The 17,934-nt window shown below is 39.5% G+C and overlaps 1 protein-coding gene and 1 pseudogene across 9 annotated transcripts in view; one reads left to right on the top strand and one right to left on the bottom strand.

The window, feature by feature from the left end:
- The window catches only part of ZBTB44 (zinc finger and BTB domain containing 44), a 70,001-nt gene that overhangs the window by 44,449 nt on the left and 7,618 nt on the right, over positions 1 to 17,934 (bottom strand). The window lies entirely within an intron of this gene.
- LOC108529065 (ATP-dependent RNA helicase DDX18 pseudogene) lies at positions 5,527 to 7,534 on the top strand (annotated as a pseudogene).

Genomic DNA, 17,934 nt, shown 5'->3' with positions numbered 1-17,934 from the left:
AAAAAAAAAAAAAAAAAAAAAAATTCTTTTAGGTAAAAGATGATGGTCAAGAGAATGTTTATCTGGCCACAAAAAATAGAACCTGCTGGGTAGCTTCAGAAGTTAGGTTTCCTTGCAGACAAAAAAAAAAAAAAAAAGGGCGCAGAGGGAGGGGGGCATACAAAACAAGCCAACTAAGTTTTCATATCTGGAATGAAGGCCTAGAATTATGGGGGTCATTTTGTTACCATAGGAGAGCCAGCCTACGGATGGCAAAGCAAGAACTTAGGTCCTCAAGGATATCACTGAATTGCTAATTTAACCAACTTTGAGGCTGTTTTTTGTTTTAAATAAATGTCTGTATTGTTTCAGTCACCTGATTCAAGGTTTTCCGATAACATAAATTGAATACTTTCATACACATGTCCCATAGGTATTTCAGCAGGTCCCAAGTGAATTCATTATCATCTCTCAAAATGTATTCTTCTTTTCAAGTACTAATGACAGTACAACTCCAAAAGCTAAAACCCCAAATGTCCACGTTCTAATCCCTCGAATTTGTGAAAGATAACTTTATGGCTTTGCAGATGTGATGAAATATCCTGGAATGGGGAGATTATCCCAGATTACCCAGGTGGGCCCTAAATACAGTCACAAGTCTCCTTATATAAGGAAGGCAGATGGAGACTTGGCACACACAGAAGGTGAAAGTTGGGGAAGAGAAGGTGGCGTGGCAATGTAAAGACTGCAGTGATGAATGATATGGTCACAAGATGAATGCCTGCAGCCCACTTAAGCTGGAAGAGGAAAGGAATGGTTTCTCCCCTAGATCCTTTGGAGGGAAGCAGTACTTGCCAACATCTTGATCTCAACCCAGTTATGATAATTTCAAGCTTCTGTGAGAAAATTAATGTATTGTTTTAAGCTCTCTAATTTGTCATAATTAATTACAACAGCCACAGAAAACTAATACAATTTCTCTTCCCCTTTTCCTTCTAACACAGACCTGGTCACCAAGACCTATTTCACAAATCCATCCCTTCCTTTCTCCACTATCACTGCCTTGGACTACTGAAACAGCATCCTGATTGATCTCCTTGCCTTCAGTCTCACTGGCCTTATATTAATCTTTACCATTATTTAAACTGTCTCTAAAATACAATTATCTGAGTCCAGACACTTATTAGCTCACAGCTTGATGATCACGCTGAACTATCAACAGTACTTGGTACTTTTCAGCACTATCCTACACCCTATCACATCTGATATGGACTGATTTAAATATATAAAATCCTTGAGATCTGGCAGAACCATTATTATCTCCCATTACATTGATGGGGAAATTGAGGTTCAGAGAATTAAATGACTTGGCTAAGGTTACAGGGCTAGTAACAGCAACTTACATCCTGATGGTAAACTTTCTCGCTATTTTACAATCTATTATGCTGTTAGATAACTTTAGGCTGCTGTCTCTCCCTCCCTACTCTGCAAAATGAACTCTCTGCCCTCAACTGGTTTTGACTCTTCATTTTCCATATATATCATACATAATCCCACTTCCCCAGCTCTGGTCCCTTTTCGGAATTCCCTCCTCACTGATCTCCACAGGTCAAATTCTGTTTTATTTTGTTTTCCCTTTTAACCTAAATGTCAGCAAAGCCTTTTTTTTTTTTTTCCTTTTTGAGACAGAGTCTCATTTTGTCACCCAGGCTGGAGTGCAGTGGCACAAACTTGGTTCAGTGCAACCTCCACCTCCCGGGTTCAAGTGATTCTCGTGCCTCAGCTTCCTGAGAGCTAGGATTATAGGCGTGCACCACCACGCCCAGCTTATTTTTGTATTTTTAGTACAGACAGGGTTTCACCATGTTGGCCAGGCTGGTCTCGAACTCCTGACCTCGTGATCCGCCCACCTCGACCTCCCAAAGTGCTGGGATTACAGGTGTGAGCCACTGTGCCCAGCCAGCCTTCCGTTTTGATGTCACTTTCAGATGTACTTTCAAATATATTCTTTGGATCTTAAAATCTTAACGAAACTAAAGATGAGAAAAATAAAGATTACAGAAAATATGGGCTAACAGGGACTCAAATTCAAAGCCTCTGACTTTAATTAAATCCTATTCTCATTTTATTATTAAACCAAGCTGTCTTTCTCTACACTGAACTCTGGTGGTAGTTCTATTTGGACCCACTGATCCTGTGTTTCATATCATATCAATTTAGGTTTACCAGGGTATTTGCTCTGTCTCTCCAAGGATTATTCCAATATATTTATACAATCAATCACATCTGTACTCCCACAAGTTCTTAAAAAATCACTTTATGAGTGCCTTTCTGATATAATTCATGTATAATAAACTGCATAGTGTATAATTTGATGAGTTATGACATATATATCACCACCATCAAGATAAGGAATATTGCACAATTTCTGTAAGTTTCTTTGCAATCTTGCCTTCCTGTCCTTGCCAGGAATTATCAATGTGCTTTTCACTTTAGTAGTTCCATTTTCTAGAATTTTATATAAATGGGATTATATAGCACGTACTCTTTTTTTCAGGCTTCTTTCATGGACATAATTATTCTGAGATTCATTCATGCTGTGGAGCGTAAGGATTTTTGTTCTTTTTATTGTTGAATACTATTCCATCGCATGGATGTAACAATCTGTTTTATCATTTAATTGCTGATAGACTTAAGTTGTTTGAAGTTGGGCTATTACAAATAAAGCTGCTGTGCACATTTGTGTACAAGATTTGTGTGGACAAACCAGCAGCAGATGTTCTTATTTCTGTTTCTATAACATTTATGTGTTATACTCTTAATATTGCTTATTATATTGCAGTGATTCCATAAAAAAAAGTCACTACTCTATTCACCAGTATAATATTTTATATACAAGTGATCAGTAAGTAGTTTACAGATTTTGCTCACCCATGGGCCTAATGCGACTTGACAGACAAAGCTGAGTCCTGTCTATATTCTATAACCGCCTAAAAGAGTGCATACACTGGTATGCAACAAGATCATAAGAAAAAAATTAAAAATTAAAAAAATAGAAATAAGAGTGTGCACTGAAAAATCACTGAGTAAATGTTCTTGATTTATGGTGCTTATGTTTGGGAGAAGCATACTGTTCTTTTAGGTTCAGTCACATTATGATTAAAAGCTTAACTGCAAATGGCAAACAAAATATATAAATTAGTATTTTAAGAGTGCAACACACACAACATACAAATGTTTTGTAGGAAACCTGTTAAAACAATTGATTTAAGAATGGAAGAATCACAGCACAACGTAGAAACTTCATGTTAAACTTACATGGAAAATGTATACATGTGTACTCGAACTAGTGCAAATTACAACTCAACCACCCCACCAAAAGTTATTAATAAGATGTTTCTCACTATTAAGAGTCTTTTTTTCTTTACAAATATAGCAGTACCTCGTATTTTATATTTTGCTCTAAACTTGTCACTCTTATCAATCTAAGTAAATGTCTATTTTTTCCCATGATACGAAGCAAGTTTTTAGATTGGATTTACATGAGAACTCATATTTGGGAACATGCTTTTTCTTTTTCTGAACAGTAATGAAAATGTTTTGTGATCTTTATTTCACATTAGTTTACTTCCCTTAAGTGTTTTTACGTTTTCAGGGAGAATTTCAAATGGACTACTTCATCTGAATTTAAAAAGATAATCTTAGGCCTGGAACAGTGGCTCATGCCTATAATCCCAACACTTTGGGAGGTCAAGGGAGGAAGCTCCTTTGAGCCTAGGAGTTCAAGACCAGCTGAGGCAACACAGAGAGACCTTGTCTCTACTAAAAAAATTTTTTTAAAAATTAGCTAAGTGTGGTGCCGTGCGCCTGTAGTACCAGCTAGACAGGAGGCTGAGTGAGGCAGGAGGATCACTTGAGCCTGGAAGGTCAAGACTACAGTGAGCTGCGATTTCACCACTGCACTCCAGCCTGGATGACAGCAAGATCTTGTATCAAAAAAAAGACCATTTGGCCGGGCATGGTGGTTCACGCCTGTAATCCCAGCACTTTGGAAGGCCAAGGCAGGTGGATCACCTGAGGTCAGGAGTTTGAGACCAGCCTGGCCAACATGATGAAACTCCATCTCTACTACTACTACTACTACTACTACTACTAATAAAATAATTAGCTGGGGATGGTGGTGCATGCCTGTAATCTCAGCTACTTGGGAGGCAGAGGCAGGAGAACTGGTTGAACACAGGAGGCAGAGGTTGCAGTGGGCCGAGACTGCATCACTGCACTCCAGCCTAAGCAACAAGAGCGAAATTCCATCTCAAAAAATAAAAAAAATAAAAAACAAACAAACATTTTATAACTAGTTGTTTTTCAATGAAACAAAGATTCTAATCATTTTACTCTATGAATAAGCCCTTTCTAGTTCAGAGATTTGAAAAAGTAATGGAGAGTTATCAATAAATCAATTAATTCAGAAACATTAAATGATTAGAATTTCCTCTCCTTGCTGATAGTCACCAAGTCATGCCGATTGTTACTTTCTACATCAAGGGAAGATAAATTAATATATATTGAGTAACTCCCACCAAGTGTCATTATCTCACTCTGGACTCACAAATTCACAAACCTGGTAAAAGGATATTTTAAATCCAGTTATAAGCCAGGCACGGTAACTCACGCCTGTAATCCCAGCACTTTGTGGGGCCGATGGGTGGATGTCTTGAGGCCAGGAGTTTGAGACCCTGTCTCTACTAAAAATACAAAAATTAGCTGGGTGTGGTGGTGTACGCCTGTAACCCCAGCTATTACTCAGGAGGCTGAGGCACAAGAATTGCTTGAACCTGGGGGGCAGAGGTTGCAGTGAGCTGAGATCACGCCACTGCACTCCAGTCTGGGCAACAGAGAGAGACTCTGTCTTAAAAAAATAAAAATAAAAATAAATCCAGTTTTAAAGGAGGAGACAAAATCAGGTTAAATTGTCCATATCCCTTTGACTAAGTAACAAAACCAGGATTTACACAAAGGTCTGTATGACCCCCCCCCCAAAAAATCTTCATTTCCCAGTTATTTCTCCCCACCCCATTATGCTGTCATTTATAATAATTTAACCCATTTATGCCAGAGGTTGCAATTATTTGAATTTTTGCAATCAGACCTTAGTGGTGACCTTCAGCAGGATAGAAATAACTCCCACATGCTTAGAGTTCCAATAATGGAACGGTAGGCATAAATGGGTTAATTACAGTACTTAAGGGATATCTGCTATTCACATCATACTATTGTATCTAGAAAGAAAGACTGAATAGAAGGCCTATCTTATTCATCTATGTGGCTCCTTACATGAGCAAGTAAAATTCAAGTCAGTTTTAGTCAACTAGCATTTAAAGAACTCCTTGTTTTCCCTAAAGAGTTTTCAATTGTCCACATCAAGCACTCAAGAGTTCCAACTGCATATATGCTTTAAAATATGTACACAAGTGGAAGTAACATCAGCCTCGAGAACTGAGTAGCTGTACTGTGTGGCGTCGTGGTCTAGGCACTTCTTGGACAGCAATGTCTCACCTGCCGATGAAACACTCCTGCGCAAGAAGATCAAGCAGCAGAAACTCAAATTGCGGCACCAGAACCTAAAGTTGCAGGGGCCTCAAATCTGACCGTCAGAAACTCAAAATGGAGATGTGTCTGAAGAAAGAATGAGAGGGAGAAAGGTTAAAAAATCAAAACACTCTATGAATGTGGGCTTATCAGAAGCTCAAAATGGAGATGTGTCTGAAGAAGCAGTGGAAAATACAAAAGCTAAAAAATCTCCCCAGAAATCCACCATATTAACCAATGGAGAAGCAGCAATGCAGTCTCCCAATTCAGAATCAAAAGAGAAAAAGAGAATGATGCTGGGACTGATACAAAAAAAGCAAAAACTGAAAACAGAAGAATCTGAAGAAGAAAGTGCTGAGACTCCTAAAGAAACAGAAAATAATGTGGAGAAGCCAGATAATGATGACGACATTGAGGTGCCCAGCCTACCCCTGGGACTGACAGGAACGTTTGAGGATACTTCATTTGCCTCTCTATGTAATCTTGTCAATGAAAACACTCTGAAGTTTAAAAAAAAAGGGGGGGGGTTTACATACATGACTGAAATTCAGCATAAAAGTATCAGACCACTTCTGGAAGGCAGGGATCTTCTAGCAGCTGCAAAAACAGGCAGTGGTAAAACCCTGGCTTTTCTCATCCCTGCAGTTGAACCCATTGTTACAATTCATGCCCAGGAATGCATCGGAAGTCCTTGTTCTCTCATCTACTAGAGAGCTAGCCATGTAAACTTTTGGTGTTCTTAAGGAGCTAATGACTCACCACGTGCATACCTATGGGGTGATAATGGGTGGCAGTAATGGATGTGCTGAAGCACAGAAACTTGCTAATGAGATTAACATCATTGTGGCCACACCACGCCGTCTGCTGTACCATATGCAGAATATCCCAGGGTTTATGTATAAAATCTGCAGTGTCTGGTTATTGATGAAGCCGATTGTATCTTGGATGTTGGGTCTGAAGAGGAATTAAAGCAAATATTTAAACTTTTGCCAACACATAGACACACTATGCTCTTTTCTGCCACTCAAACTTGAAAAGTTGAAGGCCTGGCAAGGATTTCTCTGAAAAAGGACCATTTTACGTTAGTGTTGATGATGATAAAGCTAATGCAACAGTGGATGGTCTGGAGCAGAGAGATGTTGTTTGTCCTTCTGGAAAGAGATCCCTTCTGCTCTTTACACTCCTTAAGAAGAACTGAAAGCAGCAGCTCATGGTCTTCTTTCCATCTTGTATGTGCGTGAAATACCACTAAGACTTGCTGAACTACATTGATTTGCCCGTCTTGGCCATTCATGGAAAGTAAAAGCAAAATAAATGTACAACCACATTCTTCCAGTTCTGCAATGCAGATTTGGGAACACTATTGTGTACGGATGTGGCAGCAAGAAGACTGGACATTCCTGAAGTCGAATGGATTGTTCACTACGACCATCTGGATGACACTAAGGAATATATTCATCATGTGGGTAGAACAGCCAGAGGCCTAAATGGAAGAATGCATGCCTTGACCATTTTGGGCCCAGAAGAATTCGGTTTTCTTCGCTACTTGAAACAATCCAAGGTTCCATTAAGTGAATTTGACTTTTCCTGGTCTAAAATTTCTGACATTCAGTCTCAGCTTGAGAAATTGATTGAAAAGAATTACTTTCTTTGTAAGTCAGCCCAGGAAGCATTTAAGTCATACATACGAGCCTATGATTCCCATTCTCTGAAACAGATCTTTAATGTAAATAACTTAAATTTGCTTCAAGTTGCTCTGTCATTTGGTTTCAAGGTGCCTCCCTTTGTTGATCTGAACGTCAACGACAATGAAGGCAAGCAGAAAAAGCGAGGAGGTGGTGGTGGATTTGGCTACCAGAAAACCAAGAAAGTTGAGAAGTCCAAAATCTTCAAGAAAGTTGAGAAGTCCAAAATCTTTACACACATTAGCAAGAAATCATCTGACAGCAGGCAGTTCCCTCACTGAACACATGCCTTTCTTTTATCTTGAATAACTGTTCTAAAATGAATTTTTCCCCCTCGATTTAACAAGATTTTTGTAGCCTTTAGAATTTAAACTTATCTAACAAGAGTATAAATTGACTTGGGTTGCAAGCACTGAGTACTATAACTTCTATCAAGTCTCTTTGTATTTTTGGGATATAAAACAGGCCTTAATTTTCTTGGTTGCCCAAGGACAGAGCAAGAATATCTGGTCTTTCTTGTGATTACATAATATTTTAATTTTAAATATCCCTCCCTCATACACACAAATGTATGTTACTGTTTTAACATAATTAAATTTTTGTACCTTTTAAAAAAATATGTACACAAGCACAGTGGCTTTCTCCAACTTACCTCTGCACAAGCAGTTAACTTTATGTATGTCTTGGTATGGGTTGAATTGGGTTCCCTAAAAAGATATGTTGAGATCTTGAACCCCAGTGCCTCAGAATGGGACCTAATCAGGGAAATAGAGTCTTTAGAGGTAATCAAGTTAAAGGGAGATCATTGAGGTGTCCTTGTATAAAGGGGACATTTGTAGACAGACATGCACATAGGGAGGATGCCCCATGAAGACTGGAGTTGTGCTGCCACAAGCCAAGGCACTACCAGAAGCTAAAAGAGAGACATGGAACAAGAGATGCTTTCCTCATGGTCCTCAGGAGGAAGCAACCCCACCTATGCCTGATTTCGAACTTCTAGCCTCCACAACTATGAGACAAAAATTTCTGTTAACAGCCACCTACTTTGTCATAGTTTGTTATGGTACCCTAGCAAACTAATACATGTTGCTTTTCAAAGTAATGTAAAAATTAAAAACATTTTAATAAACTAAATGTTTTGACTAAAAGGCACAGATTGTCAGAAGAGATAAAAGCATTCTCAAATATGTTTTTTTAAATAAGAAACCCACTTTAAATAAAAAGACAGATAGATATGGAAGAATATATATCATGCAAACAGTATGTACAAGCTGGAGTTGGCTTACTTTAACACCAGACAAAGCAGACTTAAGACAAAGTATTATCAAAGATAGAGGTGAGTAATAAAAAATGAGTATGCTGGCCGGGCGCGGTGGCTCAAGCCTGTAATCCCAGCACTTTGGGAGGCCGAGGTGGGCAGATCACAAGGTCAGGCATTCAAGACCCGCCTGGCCAACATGGTGAAACCCCGTCTCTACTAAAAAAAAAACAAAAAAAAATTAGCCAGGCGTAGTGGCGCTCGCCTGTAATCCCAGCTATTCAAGAGGCTGAGGCAGAAGAATTGCTCGAACCTGGGAGTCAGAGGTTGCAGTGAGCCGAGATCACACCACTGCACTCTAGCCTGGGCGACAGAGTGAGACTCTGCCTCAAAAAAAAAAAAAAGGCCGGGCGCGGTGGCTCAAGCCTGTAATCCCAGCACTTTGGGAGGCCGAGACGGGCGGATCACAAGGTCAGGAGATCGAGACTATCCTGGCTAACAAGGTGAAACCCCGTCTCTACTAAAAAATACAAAAAACTAGCTGGGCGAGGTGGCGGGCGCCTGTGGTCCCAGCTACTCCGGAGGCTGAGGCAGGAGAATGGCGTAAACCCGGGAGGCGGAGCTTGCAGTGAGCTGAGATCCGGCCACTGCACTCCAGCCTGGGCAACAGAGCGAGACTCCGTCTCAAAAAAAAAAAAAAAAAAAGAGTATGCTTCAAAATAAAACACTGACAAAATTAAAGGGAAAGTTAATTCCACAATAATAATTGACGATTTTTTTTTTGAGACAGGCTTCTTACTCTGTCGTCTAGATTAGAGAGAGGAGGCACAATCACAACACACACAGCCTGGACCTCCGGGACTCAAGCAATCCTCTCACCTTAGCCTCCTGAATAGCTGGGACTACAGGTGTGCACCACCTCACCTAGCTGATTTTTGTATTTTTTTTGCGGAGACAAGGGTTTCATGTTGCCCAGGCTGGTCTCAAACTCCTGGGGCTCAATGGATCCACCCACCTTAGCTTTCCAAAGTGCTGAGATTACAGGTGTGAGCCACCATGCCTGGCCAAAAGTTGAAGTTGTTTTTTTTAAACACTGAGTCTCACTCTGTCGCCAGGCTGGAGTGCAGTGGCGTGATCTCTAATGTCATTTACTACTACATTAGACATTAGACATTCGAATGGGTACGAGGTGGTAAGTCATTGATACTTAGAGACCATCATTTCTCTTTTTTCTTTTTCCTTCCGAGACAAAGTCCCGCTCTGTCACCCAGGCTGGAATGCAATGGCATGATCTTGGCTCAATGGCACGATCTTGGCTCACTGCAACCTTCACCTCCCGGGTTCAAGCAATTCTCCTGCCTCAGCCTCCCAAGTGGCTGGGTCTACAGGTATGCACCACCACACCTGGCTACTTTTTGTATTTTTAGTAGAGATGGAGTTTCACCATGTTGGCAAGTCTGGTCTCGAACTCCTGACCTCAGGTTATCCGCTTGCTTCAGTCTCCCAAAGTGCTGGGATTACAGGTGTGAGCCACCACGCCCAGCAATAGTTGAAGATTAATAACCCCTCTCTGCAATTTAGAACTGAACCACACACACACACACAAACCATCAGTAAAGATATAAAAAATCTGCAGCTTGGGAAATATGGTGGAACCCGTCTCTACAAAAAATACAAAAATTAGCCAGACATAGTGGCATGCACCTGTAGTGCCAGCTACTTGGGAGGCTGTGGTGAGAGGATTTCTTGAGCCTGGGAGGTGGAGGTTACAGTGAGCCAAGATCAATCCACTGCACTCCCCGTCTCGAAAAATAAAAAAAAGATGTAAAGGGAAATCATCTTAACCAAACTGACATTTACAGCACAGAATATACAGTCTTTTCAAGTGCAAAGTGGTATGTTCACCAAGAAAGATCATATGCTGGGCCATAAGACAAATCTTAATAAATTTTAAAGGAATGAATGCACAGAGCATGTTCTCTCACCGAAACAGAAAAAGTAATAAAATATCAAGAAAGCCCTAAATATCTGGAAATTAAACAACACACTTCTAAATAATAACCCATGGGCTGGTCAAATAAGGAATCAACAAAGGAAACTGGGTATTTTTAACTGATATTAAAAACATGACAATATCAAAATTTGTGGGATGCAAAAGCAGCACTTAGAGGAAAATCTGTAGCTTTAAAGGATATGTTAGAAATGATGGTCTCCAGGCCAGGCGCGGTGGCTCACGCCGGTAATCCCAGCACTTTGGGAGGCCAAGGTGGGCGGATCACAAGGTCAGGAGTTCGAGACCAGCCTGACCAACATGGCGAAACCCCGTCTCTACTAAAAATACAAAATTTAGAAGGTCATGGTGGCGCACACCTGTAATCCCAACTACTTGGGAGGTTGGGGCAGGAGAATCACTTGAGCCCAGGAGGCAGAGGTTGCAGTGAGCCAAGATGGTGCCATTGTACTCCAGCCTGGGTGACAGAGCGAGACTTTGTCTTGGGGAAAAAAAAAAAAAAAGAAATGATGGTCTCTAAATACCATGACTTACCACGTCATAACCATTCAAATGTCTAATAGTAAAAGAAAACAAAAACAAAATAACAAGTCTTGGCAAGGATGTGGAGAAATTAAAATCCTCGTGCACAGCTGGTGGGAATGTAAAATGGTGTCGCCACTGTAGAAAACAGTATAGTGGTTCCTCAAAAAATAAAAAATAGAAATCATCATATGATCCAGCAATTCCACTTCTGGGTAGATACTCAAAAGAAGTGAAAGCAAGCACACACCAGTATTTGTACATTAATATTCAAAGCAGCATTATTCACAATAGCCAAAAGGTAGAAGCAACCCAAAAGTCCACGAGAGATGAATGAACTAATGAAATGTGGCATAAATACACAATGGAATATTATTCAGCCTTAAAAAGGAAGGAAATTCAGATATATGCTGCAACACAAATGAACCCTGAAGACATTATGCAAGTGAAATAAACCAATAATTAAGGAACAAATGCCATATGATTCCAATTACATGATGTAGTTACAGGACACTCAAATTCAGAGACAGAAAAATAGAAGGGTGGTTGCCTGGGGATGTGGGTAGAAAGGGATGGGGAGCTACTGTTTAATGAATACGGAGTTACACTGCTGAAAGATGAAGAGAGTTCTGAAAGATGGGTGGGGGTGATGGTTGTGTAATAATGTGAATGTACTTAATGCCACTGAACTGTACCCTTAAAAATGGTTATGATGGCAAATTTTAGGTTACATGTATTTCACCCCCCTGCCCCCCACACACATATCAGTGGTCTATATGTCTACCTTAGCTAGGAGAGCAAAGAAAACCCAAAATAAATAGACAAAACAAAGCACAGACATAAATTAAAAAGACAAGCCATAGGAAAAATTAAAGCCAAAACTTGGTTCTCTGAAAAAAATAAGCAAAATTGATAAATCTTTAGCTAGACCAATTAAGAAAAAAATGAAGAGGAAAAAAGTGAAGGTGGGGTAGCAGAAGGGAAACCTGTGAAAGAGATAGATATACAGAATAACCAGCATGGCAGGAGTTACTTCAGAAACCAAGGGTACAAGGTATTTCAAGGAGTAGTGATTGACAGTGTCAAATGCTGCTGACTGGTCAAATAAGATAGAAACCAAAGTCTATTGGATTTAGCCACAAAGGAGTCACTGATGACCTTATAATAGCACATAAGAAAAAAGTAGTGAAGAGTTAGAAAATTGCCATAGAAAAGGAAAGAATATACAGACATGAGGAAGTGAAAACCGTGAGTAAAGACAATTCATCATAAAGTAGCTAGGTTCTAAAATACAGCAAGGGGTTAGCTGGACAGAAATAAGGGGTCAAGAGAGTATACTGATTTTTTACAGAATGGACAAGCTAGAACATGTTTTTTTCCTTTGTTTTTCTCTCAGATTTTTTTTTTTATTACAGTAAAATACAAAGAGAATGTTTTGATTTTTGTCGGAAAAGACACAGAAAAGAGGGAAAGGTTAAAGATACAGGAAACAGGTGATAACAGATGGTATGAGGTCCCTAGATAGGTAGAAGGAAATGGGATTCAGAGGATGAGTGAAAGGACTGGTCTTAAACAGGAGGAGGCCCAGGCTGGGGACATGGGGAGAGGAAAGAAAGAGTACAGTGATAGTTAAGTTTATTGGTGGGTGGTGAGAAGTAGCTAGAGTTCTTGTCTGGCTTTGGCTTTACTCCTCTTTCAAGTTATAAGAAGAGGTGGACTCCTGAGAGAAGAGATGATGAGGTAGAATTGTTAAGACAATGAAACATAAAAAATAACATGTGGAGGCCAGGTATCCTGGCTCATGCCTTTAATCCCACTTTGGGAGGCCAAGGCAAGCACATTATGTGAGCTTAGGAGTTCAAGACCAGCCTGGGCAACATGGTGAGACTCCGTATCTACAAAAAATATAATAATCCGCTGCGTATGGTGGTGTGCATCTGTCGTCCCAGCTACTTGGGAGGCTGAGGTGGGAAGGTGGCTTGAGCCCAGGAGGCAGAGGCTGCAGGGAGCAGAGAACGTGCCACTGCACTCCAGCCTGGGCAATGGAGCCAGATTCTGTCTCAAATAAATAAATAAATAAATGTGGAGGAAAAAAATAAACCAGAAGGATGTCTGATAAGAGGCACTGAAGATCCAACTGCTTTGAACCATTTTGTATTAAAAGTAATAACAATAGGTAAGGTGCGGGGGCTCATGCCTGTGATTTCAGCACTGAGTTGGGCAGGCTGCTTGAGCCCAGGAGTTTGAGACCAGCCAAGGCAACATGGCAAAACCCCATCTCTAGTACAAAAATTAGATAGGAGTGGTGGAGTGCACCTGTAGTCTCAGCTACTCAGGAGGCTAAGTTGGGAGGATCTCTTGAACCCGGTGAGCCCAGGAGATGGAGGCCATAATGAGCCACGATCACACCACTGCACTGCAGCTTAGGTGACAGAGGGAGACCCTGTCTCAAAAAAAAAAAAAAAAAAAAAGTAACAATAATCATTAGCTTATAGTTAATACTTACATGGTACCCAGTACGTGCTAAGTCTTGTTCTAAGTACCTTTTACATATTATGTAACAATTTTCACATAACCTTTTGTGATAGCTATCACCAGGTATCTTCATTTTACCAATGAAGAAAAGGCAGCATAGACAAGTTAAGGAATTAGCCACACAACAGGTAACAGAGTCAAGATTTGAACCCAACTAGCATGCTAATTGGTGCTCCTTACACTATGCTATACTGCCTCTCAAAGTAAAGCTAGGTAAAACTAGTGGCGGAAAGTAGAAAGAAGGAAAGAACAATACCAAGTGGACCCAAAGACAAGGAGAAGCAGTGATTCCTGTAAATAAAAATAATTCTCTTGGAAGAATGGCTTAGTTTTATACAGCATGTGAAGTGCACCAAAGATAAAAGAAACCATCTTGATTCAGTAATGGAAAGCCACAAAAAGGCAATGAGCAGTGGGAAGGTCCAAAGCAGAAAGTAAGAAAAGCAAAGAGCCAAAGAAAAGTAAAACGCAGGAAAAATGGAAGAAGGAGAAAAAGCTGTAAGTAGAAGAAACACATACACACATCAGTAACCATCACCAGTAAAAAAGTGAAACGAGGGCCGGGGTGACGGCTCATGCCTGTAATCCCAACACTTTGGGAGGTCAAGGTAGGTAGATCACCTGAGGTCAGAAGTTCGAGATCAGCCTGCCTAAAATGGTGAAATCCCGTCTCTACTTAAAAAATACAAAAATTTGCTGAGCGTGGTGGTGCACGCCTGTAATCCCAGCTACTCAGGAGGCTGAGGCAGGAGAATCTCTTGAACCAGGACAGTGCAGGTTGCAGGGAGCCAAGATTGCACTGTTGCACTCCAGCCTGGGCGATCAGAGTGAAATTCCACCACACACACCCACATACACACAAAGTGAAATTAAAGCAAAATAAGTAAATCTAAGTCCCTGAAAAACTTATTCTTTATTTTCTTATCAACGAGCATGATTATTTAATAAAATATACTACTGGATATGCTTGCCTGCCAAGAAAAGGCAAGGATCAGATACCCAACAGGTTAAGATCTGAATAAAAGAAAATAATTTTTAAAAGGAATCATCTAAAGTTGTTTCAGAAGCTAGAGGGTAGTAGTTCCACAAAAACTAGATTCCAGAGACTCACAGTCTTAGTTACATGTTGCCAAGATGTTTGTAGTTATGCTGAGTGCGTGAAAAACTATCAAAACCAAATCAACAGCCAATCACTTCAGCATTAAAAAATACACACCAAGGCTGGGCACAGTGGCTCATGCATGTAATCCCAGCACTTTGGGAAGCCGAGACGGGAGGATCACCTGAGGTTGGGAGTTCGAGACCAGTCTGACCAATATGGAGAAACCCCGTCTCTATTAAAAATACAAAATTAGCCAGGCGTGGTGGTGCATGCCTATAATCCCAGCTACTCAGGAGGCTGAGGCAGGAGAATCGCTTGAAGCCGGGAGGTGGAGGTTGTGGTGAACCAAGATGGCGCCACTGCACTCCAGCCTGGGCAACAAGAGCAATACTCCGTCTCAAAACAAAACAAAACAAAACAAAACAAAACAAAACAAAACAAAACATATCATTTAATACCTGTAGAAGGGTAGCAATATCCTGAAGTAACAGAATACCAAAATTGTAAAAAGACCAGGTATCAAACATCTGTAATTTTAAGTTTTTTTTTTTAAGCTATATAAGAAAAGTATTAAAAGGGAAGAATGTTCAATGTGGAGACACGAAGGATGTTATTCTGTAAGAGTGAGACATTAATAAGCTTCACCCACCCATTTCACTCTTGCAAGACAGAGTAATCAACATGAAATAACATGATAATACAAGTCAGTGATTTACTCTGGGGTAAGTTATGTAACAATGTGCCAGCCGATATCAACGTTGTAACTAATAATATTAGTGAAAAAATTAACACTCAATGTGGCCTTCAAGAAGTATAATACAAATCCCATGTATTTTTTAAAGACACACATACAATCACTATTTTAAATCCTATGGCTTGGAATATTTCTAGCTCATTGATTAAAATGGGGTGAAGTATTTCTAATATAAAGAACAAAGAAAAACTAATGTAACTTTAAGCTTAACAGGAGATAAATTTTAAACAATTATTCTGAAGTACCAAGAACTATCTGTTACAGTTGTGAATGTGGTAGCACTTAAAAAGCAAAAACACCCCATAACGCCTATATAAAGAGTATATTCAATAGGAGTTACAAAATGTCAGGAAACCACAGGCGGAAATTTGATATATGAAATATTTATAAGAGTATTAAAAAATCATATTGGAAGGAGCTTAATTAGAAGCCTCCTAAGTAAAGAGGGAACCCTCTTTACAACAGTCTTTAATGCTTGACCATTTTCAGTGATAAAAGACTAGGAAGAATAAATTTTTCAGAGGATCGTTGTACCCAGACATGGAGGATACCGCATGCTACTGGTTTTTATACAGCTGCCAATACTGCTTTATAATAAGAATATACATATATTTTTTCCTTTTTTAAAAAAAATATTGATTTTTCCAGTGCTCTACACATTCAGAGAAACTTCTCTAGTAACAAACTACAGAAATGATCCCTGAAAGTATAGTCCTAAGAACATATTTTTAATCAGTAACATTTTATTATGAAAACTTTCAGATTCAGAAAAATTTAAAGAATTTTATACCAAGCTGCAAAGGAAGAAGTCAAAACTGTTGCTGTTTGCTAATTATATGAACATACACCTAGAAAACCCTAAAGACTCATATGAAAAGCTCCTAGATCTGATAAATGAATTCAGTAAAGTTTCAGGATACAAAATTAATGTACACAAATCAGTGGCACTGCTATACACCAATGATGACCAAGCTGAGAATCAAATCAAGAACTCAATCCCTTTTACAACAGCTGCCAAAGAAAAATTAAAATACTTAGGAATATATCTAACCAAGGAGGTGAAAGAGCTCTACAAGGAAGACTACAAAACACTGTTGAAACAAATCATCAATGACGCAAACAAATGGAAACTCATGGATGGGTAGAATCAATATGGTGACAATGACCTTACTGCTAAACACAATCTACAGATTTAAAGCAATTCACATCAAAATACCATGATCATTTTACACAACCAGAAAAAAAATTCTAAAATTCATATGGAACCAAAAATGAGCCTACATAGTCAAAGCAAGACTAAGCAAAAAGAACAAATCTGGAGGAATGACATTACCTGACTTCAAACTACACTATAAGGCTATAGTTACCAAAACAGCACAGTACTGGTATAAAAACAGGCATGTAGACTGATGGAACAGAATAGAGAACCCAAAAATAAAGCCCAATGCTTACAGCCAACTGGTCTTTGACAAAGCAAACAAAAACATAAAGTGGAGAAAGGACACCCCATTCAACAAATAGTACTGGGATAATTGGCAAGCCACATGTAGAAGAATGAAACTAGATCTTCATCTCTCAGCTTACATAAAAATCAACCCAAGGTGGATCAAAGACTTAAATCTAAGGCCTGAAATCCTAAAATTCTTAAAGATAACAATAGAAAACTCTTCTAGACATTAGCTTAGGCAAAGAATTCATGACCAAGAAACCAAAAGTGAATGCAACAAAATAAATAAATGGGACCTAATTAAACTAAAAAGTTTCTCAACAGCAAAAGAAATAATCAGCAAACAGACAACCCAAAGTGGTAGAAAATTTTTGCAAACGATGCATCCAACAAAGGACTAATATCCAGAATCTACAAGGAATACAAACAAACCAGCAAAACAACAACAACAACAAAACAAACAAAAAAACCCCACCAATCCCATCAAAAAGTGTGTAAAAAAAACCATGAATAGACAATACTCAAATGATATAAAAACAGCCAACAAATACATGAAAAAATGTTTAACATCTCTATCAGAAAAATGCAAATTAAAACCACAATGAGATAGATACTACCTTACTCCTGTAAGAATGGCTATAATTTAAAAATAAAAAAATAATATTGGCATGACTGCAGTGAAAAGGGAACACTTACACACTGCTGGTGGAAATGTGAACTAGTATAGCCACTATGAAAAACAGTATGGAGATTCCTTTAAGAACAAAAGTAGGCTGGGTGCGATGGCTCACACCTGTAATCCTAATACTTTGGGAGGCTGAGGCGGGAGGATCACCTGAGGTTGGGAGTTCGAGACCAGCCTGATCAACATGGAAAAAACCCCATTTCTCTTAAAATACAAAATTAGCCGGCGTGGTGGTGCATGCCTGTAATCCCAGCTACTTGGGAGGCTGAGGCAGATAACTGCTTGAACCCAGGAGGCAGAGGTTGCAGTGAGCCGAGATTGCGCCACTGCACTTCAGCCTGGGCAACAAGAATGAAACTCTACCTCC

This window comes from Rhinopithecus bieti, unplaced genomic scaffold (genome assembly GCF_001698545.2).
Source record: "Rhinopithecus bieti isolate Rb0 unplaced genomic scaffold, ASM169854v2 scaffold_5750, whole genome shotgun sequence".
Taxonomy (NCBI): Eukaryota; Metazoa; Chordata; class Mammalia; order Primates; family Cercopithecidae; genus Rhinopithecus; species Rhinopithecus bieti.
The sequence above is the reverse complement of the archived record's forward strand: the minus strand, read 5'-3'. Positions and strand labels throughout refer to the sequence as shown.